This window comes from Lepus europaeus, chromosome 10, assembly GCF_033115175.1.
Source record: "Lepus europaeus isolate LE1 chromosome 10, mLepTim1.pri, whole genome shotgun sequence".
Lineage (NCBI taxonomy): Eukaryota > Metazoa > Chordata > Mammalia > Lagomorpha > Leporidae > Lepus > Lepus europaeus.
In genome coordinates this window covers 120,101,478-120,115,174 of record NC_084836.1, presented here as the reverse complement: position 1 = coordinate 120,115,174, position 13,697 = coordinate 120,101,478, and the positions used below count along the sequence as shown (strand labels likewise).

General features: G+C 44.5%; 1 long non-coding RNA gene across 1 annotated transcript in view; it reads left to right on the top strand.

Annotated features, from left to right (window-relative positions):
• The window catches only part of LOC133767953 (uncharacterized), a 219,959-nt gene extending 208,748 nt beyond the window's left edge, over positions 1 to 11,211 (top strand). Inside the window, exon 5 of the long non-coding RNA XR_009866923.1 lies at positions 11,084 to 11,211. This is a non-coding gene — a long non-coding RNA (uncharacterized LOC133767953). The remainder of the gene's footprint in view (positions 1 to 11,083) is intronic.
• The last annotated feature ends 2,486 nt before the right edge of the window (positions 11,212 to 13,697 follow it).

The window sequence follows — 13,697 nt, the reverse complement described above, 5'->3', positions numbered from 1 at the left end:
GTTGGGATTCTTACACGTATTTGTGCAATTTGTAATCAACATTTTTTTTTCCCGAGTAGATGTATTGTTTCCCAAAGGCACGGCTGTCATCTTCTCGGCACATCATTGTGTCCTCAGCTCTCTAATTGGCGTGTAGAACAGGTCTAATAAAAGCTGTGGAATGAGTGAAGTGCCCTAGAAGCAAGCCCCAAATCCTGGCGACTATGCCACCTGTCCTGCTCACTGGGAGGCAAGTTCCCTGAGGTTGTCAGACCCCCCCGGAGCAGACAGCTTTCCCCCCATTCTGTAGCTGATGTCATTCCATCCCTCATCGGGGGATGGAGGAGGGGGCTTTGAAAAGAAGGAGGAACAACAGACCAGCCCATGGGTGGGCTTTATTACTCGTCCAGGAGGCAGATATTGGAAAGTCAGCAACGTGATTTCTTGTTACGGAATCGGTTGAGGTTGAAATATACTCATCACCTTCAGACAGGAAGGGAGTACTCCACACTGAATCACCACCCACCCTCCAATCTGTCTCTGTCAGAAAACCGAGCAGCCAGACGCGAGTATGACAGACGGAGTACTTTTCAGAGGCTTCGGGGGAAATCCATATTCTGCTCTTTAATACAGGCGATGATAAATATTACATAGGTTGCATTAGTGAGATCAGACAGGGGGGCCTGAACCTCGAGACTCTGCGAAGCTTTTACTTGAAGTAAACTGAGAAAACAGGCGATCGTTAACTGCTGGAGGGATTTTGTTATGTGAGAGCGTCCAGGATGAGGAGCGGGAGAAGAGGCACAGCTCACTCGCTCATCACATGCTCCAAGACAACACCTATATTTTGAGAAGCGTTGGTAACATTTCAGAGCAATTACCATAAGTAGAACATCTACTGGGTCTGATACATTTACCTGTGACATTACACTGAGTGAAGCTGCTGGAAGTGGGAGGATTATGCCTCATTCCAGATGCATTTTGGCACTCAAGATAAAAAGCAGCCGGGCTGCTGGTTTAAAAAAGAGAATGAGAGCAGTGGAGGGCGTACAGAAGCCCAGAGCTTCCTTGACACCTTTCTAGGACTTCGCTGGGCTCCCTGTGCTCCTGCCTGCCGAGCTCAGGGCCTTGAATCCTTGCTTTCAGTGGGCCGTCCCAACCTGGACACGGACTAGTTAGAAACCAGTGAGAACCATTTAGAGGCCAGAAGAGAGGCCCGAGAAGAAACCAGGATCTCATTTAGAGAGGATGTAAGAATACAGCTTTTACCAGAGTGGTAAATTCATAGTGGAGAGAGGGCTGGACAAGCAGAGAGGAGGGAATCCATTTTCCAGGTGAGGCTGCCATGGCAGGTACTTGCCCTTGGCCGGCTGCTACTTCTGTTCTTTTCCTCACTTTTCTTTCCTTCCTCTCTTCAACCTGTTTAAACCTTCTGTGTCCTTCACAGATTCAGCTCAGCTCTTCCCACTCTGAAGGAACAAGGTTGGCACGCTGTGGCCTTGGGCCTAACCCTCATTAGTTGCTGTTTTTGTGAATAAAGTTTCCTTGTCACGCAGCCGTGTCTGTCTGTTCAGCTTTTGTCTACGGCTGCTTTTGTGCTACAACAGCAGGGCTGGGCAGATTCGTGCCCCAACTGCAGAGTGGCCACAGATGCCCCGTGATGATAAACACGTGAACTCCCCGGTCTTTGACAGGAAATGGGAGCTGAGCTTGGTATAGAGTGATTAGCAGTCTGTGTTAGAGGTGTGGTGTGCTACTAGTGGCCTGTGGACTCACAAAGGCTTCGGTTCAAATCCTAGCTATGCCATCAACAAAGTGGGCTAATTGCTGAATCCTCCTGAGCCTCCTCTCCCTCACCTGCTAAATGAGGATAACAATCCCTACCTCGCTGGGCTGTGATCGTCGAGGACGATTGCGTATGTATAGTCCCTTAGCAGAAAACTTGACATGTGGTGAGCAAGAACAAATGCTACTTGTTATTTTATGTTAGTTTGTAATACTATCCCCAGTCTGCTGGTGGAGGTTTTCTGCGGATTCTGGAGGAGCTGTTGCATTGGTTTCTCGTCTAACTGACAATTCTGTCCCGTGGAGTTGACGATTTAGGAAACTGCGTCAAACGCAACTCTGAATGGATTGCTTCAGTGAATGCTAAAAGGATTACCAGGCTGTTCACCTTTTTTTTTTTTTTTTCCTTTTCTCTTCATTTTTCCTGAAACACAAGACAAAAAAAAAAGTCTCTCAGCTCTGAGGGTGGGTTGTGTCAAACTCCTATGGTGTGTTAGCAGAGAAATCTGAAAAGCTTCCAAGGAGAGGAGGGGGATGGTGGTGGAGAGGGAGGGGTGGAGGGCGTGGTCCTGCTAGGAGCTCTATAAGACTTGGTCTAAATGGCTTCACTTCTGTTGCTTAATCCTCATCAAACAGGGTCTCATGAACTTATATAGCAGCAGAAAGAAACACAAAATCTCAGGCAGGATGCTGCGTTTAGGGCAGTGACCGCTCCCAGAGTCCACTCCGCACAGTGACTGACCCCTAACACTTCTGCTCTGTTACCCTGACCTACTACCTCTCTCAGTTCCAGCTCCCTGACATAAAGGACAAGTCACAGTAGCAGCTACTGTGTAGGTTGGGATGAGGCTAAAATGAGATGATAAGTGCAGAGCTTTGTGACGCAGAAGTTTTTGCTGAGGAAGCCTAAGAACAGGAGAGGTCGTGCCTGCAGGCAACGAGGAAAGTATCTTCCTGTGTGAAATCATTTTCTTCAATCAAACTTGCAAGTGTTTTTGGCAAATCATGACTCCCACAAAGTCAAGCCTGCAAAAATCAGTCTTCTCCACCCCTGCTTCTCAAGACCACCATACTCCCTCCTTCCTTCTCTCTCTCTCTTTAAAAAAATATTTATTTATTTTAGGAAGGCAGAGATAACCGAGAGAAGGAGAGAGAGACAGAGAGATCTTCTATCCGCTGGCTCACTCCCCAAATGGTCACAACAGCTGGGGCTGGGCCAGGCCAAAGCTAGGAGCCTTTTCTGGGTTTCCCACCTGGATACAGGAGCTCAAGTGCTTGGGCCATCCTCTGCTGCCCTCCCAGGTGCATCAGCAGGGAGTGGATCTGAAGTGAAGCAGCCGGGACTCATACGGCGCAGACGAGGGATGCCGACACTGCAGGTGAAGGCTTTACCTGCTATACCACAGTGCCGGCCCAGTCCTTTTCTTCTTATTGCTCTTCATCCTTAGCAGTGCGCACGCCTACAGGAACGGGAGGCGGTGGCCAGAGAGTGTGAGGAGTGCGGCATTTTTGTGACGCTCAGAGCTACACAGGCCGGCAGTGCTGGTTCTCACAATTGGAGGAATCTGAAGGGAATGGCACTCTACTTATGAAAGTTGTTCATTCTTGATCATTTTCTAAAGCACTCATATAGTACAAGCTACTGGGGGAATGGCGAGTGTCAAGGTCACTTTGGTTTTCAGGAATCATGTATTGATGAAATCAATGATGGTTTTTATTGCTGATATTTGGTTAAAATTTTGCCACCGCATTCTTAACATCTGGCTCCTTCTTCAGTCATCCGAGTGATTGTATCCACCAAGCTCACCGTTATGTTTGGAAAGGCACTTGTCTGTGATTCACACCTTTCCTTGTCTTTTGAAAGAAAAAATACGGGGTCATTTGGTAGACGATCCCTGTGCCACAGGTGAAGGCTGGGCTGGGGGTATCTCTTAGTGTGTTACTTCCCCTCACAGACTTCGAGTACTGTGGAGACTGACTTGCTCCAGGACTGCCTAGTCACGTGCCCTGAAGCATGTTAAAGGGAGACATTATTCTTACCAGGTGCTCCAGGAAAGATAGATCCGAGGTGAAGCAAATTTCAGGAGTGTTACTTACTCTGCCCTTTCTCTGAGGTTCTCGATAAACAGTTTCCTGAAGGCCTTGAGAGACCTGCTTCCACGACTCAACATATGTTGCAGTCATGATCGTGGACTCAATTTTATGATTCCCTTTCTGTCTGAGACAGTAATATTAAGGGTTATTCAATGTTTTTGCACAGGGCCAGATAGTACATCACGCAGGCTTTCTTGACCAAGCAATGCCTGCTGCAGCAATGGAACCCTGCCTTTAAACTAGGAAAGTAGCCGTAGTTACTGTGTGAATCAATAGATGTGAACATTTTCAGAGAAGTTCATTTACAAAACCAACTGATAGACTGGCTTTGGCTCATGGGCCACCATTCACCAACACCGAATTTAGGGGGAAGAGAATACAGGCTCAGAAGTCTACACTTTCTGGATTTGACTCTGCTGGGTCACCTTGGGTAATTTGGGTAACTTCTCCAGGCACTGGCTTCCTCATCTGAAAAGTGGGAGTGAAAAGAGTAAAATACAACTCGTAGTTGTTGTGTGTAGTAAGTGGTCAATGCAGGTAAGGCACTTGTTAGCATTCCTAACATGCAAGGAGAGCATATGCTGTTGTATAACGACCATGTTGTGTATTTAGTTCTCAAGACAAATCTGTGAGGACATGGAGGACACACTTACCTCCTTCCCAGAGCCAGGAAGAGTTGGAGCTAATTTCTTTAAATATTTATTTGTTTAAAAGGCAGAGTTACAGAGAGGCAGAGAGAGAGAGAGAGAGAGAGAGAGAGAGAGAGAGAAAGAGAGAAAGAGATGGAGAGAAAGAGATGGAGAGAAAGTCTTCCATCTGCTGGTTCACTCCCCAAATGGCTGTAACCAGGAGCCAGGCGCTTCTTCCAGGTCTCCCATGTGGGTGCAGGATCCCAAGGATTTGGGCCGTCTTCTACTGCTTTCCCAGGCCATAGCAGAGAGCTGGATCGGAAGTGGAGCAGCTGGAACTTGAACTGGTGCCCATGAGGGATGCTGGCACTGCAGGCAGCGGTTTTCTCATTACACCACAGCACTGGCCCCACTAATTGTTTTTATTAGAAGATCTCTGTGTCCTTGCTAAGCAGAGCGCAGTGTTCATTCACAAGGGATGGTGAAAACGGAAGGAAGAGCATCTATGAATTGTTTACTTACAAGGTTTCCTCATTTGTGTTTCCAACACTTACTGAACACTCGCTTCAGGATGTGGGACTGGCTTCAGACCAAGGGTCAGAACAGGGGTGGAGCTACAGAAGAGCAAACTTCTTTCATTTTGGGTGTTATGCTTGGCAGGCAAGCATTTCTGTAATGTGCAAATATGCTGGACTTTGTCCTGTCCTGGGACCTTGGCATCCTTTGGTTTCTGTCTCCAAAGGACAGGACATTTTATTTATGTCAGAAAAGTCCTGCACCAGTGCTGCTGGCTTTGTGGGGCAGAGGCATTAAACCGCCGCCTGCGATGCTGACATCCCACATGAGGGTAGTTCAGGTCCTAGTTGCTCCCCTTTCAATCCAACTCTCTGCTACTGTGCCTGGGAAGGAAGTGGAAGATGGCCCAAGTACTCAGGCCCTGCCACCCACATGGAAGACCTGATGGAGTTTCAGTCTCTGGGTTTCAGCTTGGCCCAGTGTCAGCTGTTGATGCCGTTTGGGGAGTGAACCAGCAGATGGGAGTTCTCTCACTCTGTGTCTCCCCCTCTCTCTGTAACTCTGCCATTCAAATCAATAAATAAATCTCTTAAAAGAAGAAATACCCTTCACCTAGTCAAGAAATGTCCTTCCCTCTAGCTACATTTAGGGAAGGGGTTATTGTCTAATTAATCAGTCATCTGTAAAACACAGTAGAGAAAGAAGGCTAAGAGGTTTGGAGTCTGACACACTCTGGTTCAAACCCCACCTCTATTACTTCCTCATGATGTAAATTACTTAAGCCACTTTACCTTGCTCTTCTCATCTGTGAAATGGGAACTACAATGCCTGGTAATGGTGGGGATTAGGTACAATGGATAATAACTTACAGTGCTTTCCCAGAGATTGCCACACAATAAACATTCAAAAAACAGTAGCTTATAAAGTGGTCTTGGAGAAAAAAGGCAAAAGTTATCAAAAGCCTAAAATAGTACATTGGAGGCCTTGGAAATAATGGCTTCCCAAAGCTAGGCATGACCTGGACGGTTGTATGGTTCAGTTCCTGTTATCAGCAGAGAGATGTCTAAGAACTCCAGGACAAGTGATAAGATCAAGCCCAACATTTCAAGGAGACTCTTTCATCAGTTTCACATCACCCTTTGCCAGTGTTTTAAAAATTTGACATTTGCTTCAAACCCTTACATCTGAGATCCCCACTGGTCATCATCGGGCAACTTCAGCACTTTGGACAGGTCACACTATAGTGGAGATTCCGTGAATGTTTGGTACATACAGAAAAGGTGCTTTGGCCAAAGTGAAATCTTGTGCATTTTAAGTTTATTTACTCCCTTCTGTTTCTTGCCCAACTTGTTAATAACTTCACTATCAAAAATTTTTAGGCAGTAATTTAGAAATCCTTTAGGCATCTCTTCTCTGCGCATCTATTGCTAATTACTTGCTCTTTCCTTTGAATTGATTTTAAGCCCTGTTCTTGACAGTTGTTGGGCTTCGTGATTCCACTCTGCTGGAGAGCTCCTGGGATGAGTGGAAGTAATAAGTCTGAAGCTACTGCAGATAATCTGCAAGACAGAAAACCCAATTATAGGTAATTACGAGTCACCCCAAGACTCTTTAGAAAGTAGCTTGGCTTGCCCTATGGCCATAAACAACTGAATCTGAATAAAAATTAATTTGAAATAACTTGACTACTGATTTGTATAATTATGTACACATTTCCCAGGACTCTCTTACTGCCACACACCCAGCTTCAGGATCCTTAGCTACAAGGGTTGCAGAGGTCAGAGTATATTTTTGAAGTAATGGGCACCTTGGTCCAAACTGTACTGGGATTACCTCCATGCTGTTCTGGCATTGCGAGTCATCAGAGCTTCATTGTAGTAAATGGAATGACACTTGAGCAGTAACTCACTACTCACCCTCATCTCTGTTTTTTGCCATCCACAGCTTTTCTTTATGATGAAAATACCTCTCCCACACATTGAAAAACTTCCAAAAATTGCAAAAAAAAAAGAAAAAAAAACCCTTTTATTTCATTACTTAGAGATGAACATGAGTAACTTTCCAGGGCATATCTCTTGGTCGGTTGGTCTCTGTGTATTTTATTCTGTCTCCCACTCTACTTAGAAACACAAAACGACTTTATGTGTTCTGCAGGGTAATGAGGTATTTATCGTGTAACAATCTCCCCATCATCAACAAATATAGAACTTTATCATCATTTAAAATGGCTGCAGAATAGTATCCCATAAAATCCCATAAAAGTATCCCCTTCTATCGTTACTTCAGAATCATCTCATCCCCACTTCTCTAAGTCCAGCTGCTGCTGTGATGCTCACTTACATGGAGGCTTTCACCAGCTTTGGGCAGAGACAATTTAAAGGGAAAGTAATCATCATCTTAGCAAATTGTGCTGGAACAATTGGATATCCATGTGCAAAAAGTGGGCCTCAGTCCTCACCTGTGTCAGACACAAGGCTGAAGGGAAATGGACTATCGACCTCGACATATGACCCGAAATACCCAACTTCTTGAAAAAATAGGAGAACATCTTTTTGACCTTGGGTTGGGAAAAGATGTAATAGATAGGACAAAGGATTATGACTCATAAAATAAATAATTGATAAGTTAGACATGGTCAAAATTAAACAGTTTTCCTCTTCAAAAGACACCATTGAAAGTTGAAAAGTTAAGCCACAAGGAGAAAATATTTCTAAAACACGTATCTGATAAAGATCTTGTTTCCTGAGTGTATAAAGAACATAACTCAATAAAAGGAGACATTTCACTAAAAATATTGGCAAAGTGTTTGAATAGTCATTTCACCAAAAAATATACATGCATGGCAAGTAAGTACGTAAGATATGTTAAACTTTATTTGTCATTAGGTAAAGGCAAATTAAAACCACAGGAAGATTCCACTCCACATACGCTAGAATGGCTAAAATTGAAAAGACTAACAGTGCCAAATATTAACAAGGATGGGAATGTAAGGTGCTATTTTTCAACATTTCTCACAAGTCTAACAGCACTCATTATGTGATAAAGAAATCCCACTCCTTGACATTTTTTGTAAGAAATAAAAAATATATGTTCACACAAAGATTTGTATTCAAATACTCACAGAAGTTTTATTCATAATAGCACCAAGCTGGAAATAATCCAGATGTCATGGATAAGCAACTTATCCTGTTTCCGTAGCAGGAGATACTAACAGCAATAAAAAATGGCTGACCAAACAATGCCTACTACAAACATGGATGAACCTCGAAGTCATTTTAGAGGCAGAATAAACCAGCCACAGAGACTTCATGCTGTATTATTCCATCTAGGAAAAAGTCTCTAAAAGGTAAAACCACACTGACAGAAAGTGGATCAGTGGCTGGCAGGATGAGGCATGGGGGAGGAGACTGAGTGTCAAAGGCCCTGAGGGGCTTTCCTAGGGTGACAACAGCTTTCTGTACCATGGTTTTGTTAGTGATTGTTTGACTGTACAAATCTGTCAAAACTCATTACAGTGTACACTTAAGTGCATTGAGTGTGACTTAAACTCCAGTAAAGGAGATAACAGTAATTATTTTTAGTATTTTGTTTTGGAAATCAAAGGATGTGCAGTGGCTCCTTGCTCTTGTGACATGACTCGCTGAAGTCTGCAGATTCAGGATTCCAGAGTCCTCTAGCAGGCCTTTCTTAAGCTGCAACACTTCAGTAACTGCTTCCAGAATTCACAGTCCACACTGTGGTCACATTGGTGGTTCTCTTTCTGCAGGCTCATCAAGGGGCTCTTGTCTTGCCAGAAGCCTCGAGAATCTGCTGTCTGCATGACTAGACGGGAGTGCTAAGCTCCACAGTGAGGAGGTCTACACTGCAGTCTCTGATCTGGGGTCCTGTCTAACCTGATTCAGGAAGGATTCCAGGGAATCCTCCCTCCACTCACTTCAGTACAGCCAATACCCTAAATACTGTTCAAATGGCCCTTTCTTTTGGCCCTCTTTTCTCATCACTCCTCCTTCTCCCCACCATACCTCCTTTGAGGATTTCGCTCCATTTTCTTATCATCGTCAGTCACAGCCTCTATGTAAAATATTCAGAGACTCGTACCTAAGTAACGCATTTTGAGATCGTTAGCTCTCTTGAACTGGGACCTTATTTCCCCCTTTCAATTCCCCCTTCAATTTACCTTTTGCATAGCTTGATACACATCAGTGGCACTAAATAAATAAGCCATAATTAATACATATTTGGCTCTTGTACTGTTTATTTTCCTCTTCTGAGACTCAGAATAAGCACTTCATCACTTGAATACTTAAATACTAGATGAAATACTAAAGGGACCCTTTTGTGTCCATTTTCCCCTGGTCTTATTGAATGTGAATTTTCTAAACTAGAGGAATGGCATTGTCCCAGACTCCTTCAATTTGGAACCTTAATAAATTGATGATTAAAATGAATATACTTGTAGATGTGGTGGTTCTTTGAACAAATCACAAATGCATGCTTAAAGAAAAAAGAGGAATATTAATTTGCCTGTACAAAAGTATTCCCAACCATCAGTGGCATGTTGTGCGTGCATACCAAGAGTCTGAGAGAGCCAGACCAGGGAGAACCCTCGTCAACATGCTGTCTGAAGTCGCTGACATGTATCACTGGACAAGGGTAAAGTGTGAGGAGATACATTTATCATGCAAACATCTCTGGAAAAATGTCTGGGGAAGCCTTAGAAAACAGCCCTTGTGTTATCTTCTTTTTTATTTTTTTAAAATTTTATATTAAAATTTTATTTACTCGAACAAAAGGTGAGGCAGGGTTGGGAGAAGAAGAGCGATTCTCCATCTGTTGGTTCACTCTCCAAAACCCCACAGAGGCTAGGACTGGGCCAGGCTGAAGCCAGGGTCCTGGAACTCCTTCCTGGTCTCCCACATGAATGACAAGAACCCAGGTCTTGAGCCATCATCTGCTGTGTCCCCAGACGTGCATCAGAAGGAAGCTGGATTGGAAGCAGAGCGGGACTTGAACCCAGATACTCTGCTACGGGAGGTGGATGTCCCAAGTGACGTTTTATCCACTGCTCCTCATATTATCTTCTTGAAAATGAAAGAGAATTGTGCAGTTGTTACGGCTTGTCAGAACAGAGATACTTATTCAGTGCTTACTGTGTGTCATTTAATTGTGTATCATGCTATTTAATCTTAAAGTGCGCCAAGTTACACCACACTTAGTGCAGGGTTGAACCCAAGGCTGTCTGACTCCAAGTCTGGGTGGGTTCTTCCCCACAGGTGTCCTGCTCTTCCATGAACTGATCCTCTGGAGGTTTGAGGTCCTTGTCAGACAGTAGTGTTGTTGCTTCACTGCCATGGCTGTTAACAAAGTTTACTTCCCCCAACCTACTACTAGAGTGGCAGTCAGAAAATTAACTTGTCTCCCCCAAAGGAGCTTTGTTCATGGGACAGTTTTCAAATGGGGCATGGAAAGGCACTTGGAAAATTGCAAACAGAAATAACACTTCAAAATGAAAAATGGATGTACATTTATCAACTGCGGGTAACCAAAGGGTGGGCACTGTCTGTTTGGGACTACCACTGAAATCAGCTACAGTTATCCTGATGAAGAAAATGATTGCATTCCTTGGTTCTGATCTTCTACCAAAGCAGATACAGTTTCCCAATTGTTGCATTATTGTGGCCTCAGATGGGCTCCCTCTTGGTTTTATTTTATTTGTTCACTTTTGGTCATTGTTTTAATAATAATGGTAAAATACACCGGGGCACCCTAGCTTGGATTTGCAGTATGCATGACAAGCTTTTAAAATGATTTCCTTCGATTAATTTAGACATTGAGAGGGGGATCAGCCAAAGGCAGTTTGTATTTCCCCCCAGATTAAATCTTGTGACAGTAGAGATGGGGCATGCTGCAATGTTGGGCTTTGTGGTGGTAGGGTTATGAAGCAGAGGGGTAACCCTGGTTGACAAAAGAAAAGTAAGTTTGAGAGGTTCATGGTGACTGTTGTTTTCCTACTTGATTTATCGGGCATCACATGAACAAAGTTTGTTCTTCTTTCCTTTCTCCACATCTCACATGTCTAGGACTGAAGTGTCCTAACAAAGGCACACAGATAGGATCGATGGACTCCATTAAGTTAGCAGTGAGCGCAGAAGATTGGATTGGGTGTGCCGAGATCACAGTGCATGAAGAGACAGCAGCACTTTCATGGAAAAATGGAGTTAAAATGTAAGTTTGTGTGGATGCAAAAAATTTTGAAATCCTTGCGTAGCTTTCTCAGAGTCTGCGTCTTCCATGCATGTTTGAAGTCTCCGTGTGTGTCTCTGCTTAATCTCAGAAATGGAGAAAAGGATATTTTGTACAAATTTCCGTTAGATAAAGTGAAAATTGGTATTAACAATGAAAAACCAAGGTACACTCTTGCTATCAGTTCAGTCAAATACAAAACAACCTAACGATATAGTTTTAAACGGCAACCTCATAGGAGCTGGACTCTTTTTTTTAATTTTTATTTTTTTTGACAGAGTGGACAGTGAGAGAGAGAGACAGAGAGGAAGGTCTTCTTTTACTATTGGTTCACCCTCCAATGGCCGCTGCGGCTGGTGCACCCCGCTGATCCGAAGGCAGGAATCAGGTGCTTCTCCTGGTCTCCCATGTGGGTGCAGGGCCGAAGGACTTGGACCATCTTCCACTGCTCTCCTGGGCCACAGCAGAGAGCTGGCCTGGAAGAGGGGCAACCGGGACAGAATCCAGCGCCCTGACCGGGACTAGAATCCGGGGTGCCGGCACCACAGGCAGAGGATTAGCCTATTGAGCCATGGCACCGGCCCACGATATAGTTTTTTTTTTTTTTTTGACAGGCAGAGTGGACAGTGAGAGAGAGAGACAGAGAGAAAGGTCTTCCTTTGCCATTGGTTCACCCTCCAATGGCTGCCGCAGCTGGCGCACTGCAGCCGGCGCACCACGCTGATCCGAAGGCAGGAGCCAGGTGCTTCTCCTGGTCTCCCATGGGGTGCAGGGCCCAAATACTTGGGCCATCCTCCACTGCCCTCCCGGGCCACAGCAGAGAGCTGGCCTGGAAGAGGGGCAACCGGGACAGAATCCAGTGCCCCGACCGGGACTAGAACCCGGTGTGCCGGTGCCGCAAGGCGGAGGATTAGCCTAGTGAGCCACGGTGCTGGCCATGATTTAGTTTTAAATAACAACCTCATAGGAGCTAGGAAGGATTCAACTTTGCTCTTTTCTCTGCACTGTTGAATGCAGCAAGGACTTACTGAGAGTCCACTACATGGTCCATACAGTTTTTTCCTTCCTTCGTGGCTGCGTGGAGGCCGATCTGAGGTTTCCGTCTCGTTATAGTAACTTCCTCTTCCGGTTTCCAATGATGGATTCTCAGATGCTGTGTTCACACCACTCTGCCAAGTGTAAACGGACGACATTACTGCAAGGTGCTGGGATCGAGAGGCAGTGACAAGATTTTCCGTCGTCGTACAGAAACACATCTTGAAAAACCCATGTGCATTTGTATATAAATGAGATGAATGATTAATTTGTAGTTTTTTAGTCTTTCCCTGGCCCTTGTGTTCTAAAGGGAAATAATTTTAGCTTGGGACGTGAGCCCCCAGCTTTTCTTCATTAAGCAAAACTGATTAACGTGCAAAGGAAGACAAGAGAAGTCAAAGAGGCCCTGGAAAACGAATGAAATAAGCAAAAAAGCAGCAAATGGAAAAAAAAAAAAAGAACAACCAAAAAAAGGGCAAAGAGGGGGAGAAAGAACGGGGAGGAACACACAGGCTGAGTTTCTGGAAAGATTCCCATGAGTAGCAAAAGCTGGGGAAGAGTGACTTCCCATGTGGTGGACCATGCGTGGCAGACCTGGACACAGAGTATTTTTAAAAATGTTTGATTCAAATGAATAATACCGAAAGTCTTATCAAGACTGTGAGAATGGATGACTGTTTGATTCTTGCTAACTGTGTTAGACTATTATTATTATTGATACAGAGGGACGTAGAGTGTCATCCAGGACCACAGGGCCTCTGGTTACATGCAGATACTCATTCACTCACTCACTCATTCATTTGTCATTTTGGTTTCTGTAACTGTTTCCATTCTCTTACCTGTGAAACATTACAATGTCTTAGATTCTCAGATATGTAATTTTGTCATAAGATCAGCAGCCAGGCCTCCCAAGGTCCATCCCCTGCCCCTTCCAGTTCCACAGCTCATTTATCTTATGAATGAGGGGCTGGGGGAGGTTCTTTCTGTCTCAACTCCCAATTACCAGGAAGTGTGTGAAGAGCAGCTGGAGCAGGGTGCCCCTCAGAGGGGCAGGGTTGGCTGTGCAGCTCTCCCTGGATAGCTCCCCTGGGGCACCCTTCCCCCAACCCCATTTCTGCCATTTGGAGCTCATGTGATAATGGCAAAAACCATTAACGTCCCTAGGCCTGGGTTAGAATAGGCGACCTCCAAGGTCCTCCTCAATTTAAATATCCCATGACTCTATAAGGTATAAGAATTTTTGTGTTTAAGATAAAGTGCTTTCCTAAGATTAATTGCAGGGACAGGGAAATAGTGGGTTCTTTATGTATTAGCTTTATCTGACACTCAGTTTTTGACATGTGGATCTGATACATTTGCTACTATTATTGAGCCTGCTTATGTATTTATAGCTCCTGCAAGGGATTTTGGTTTTCC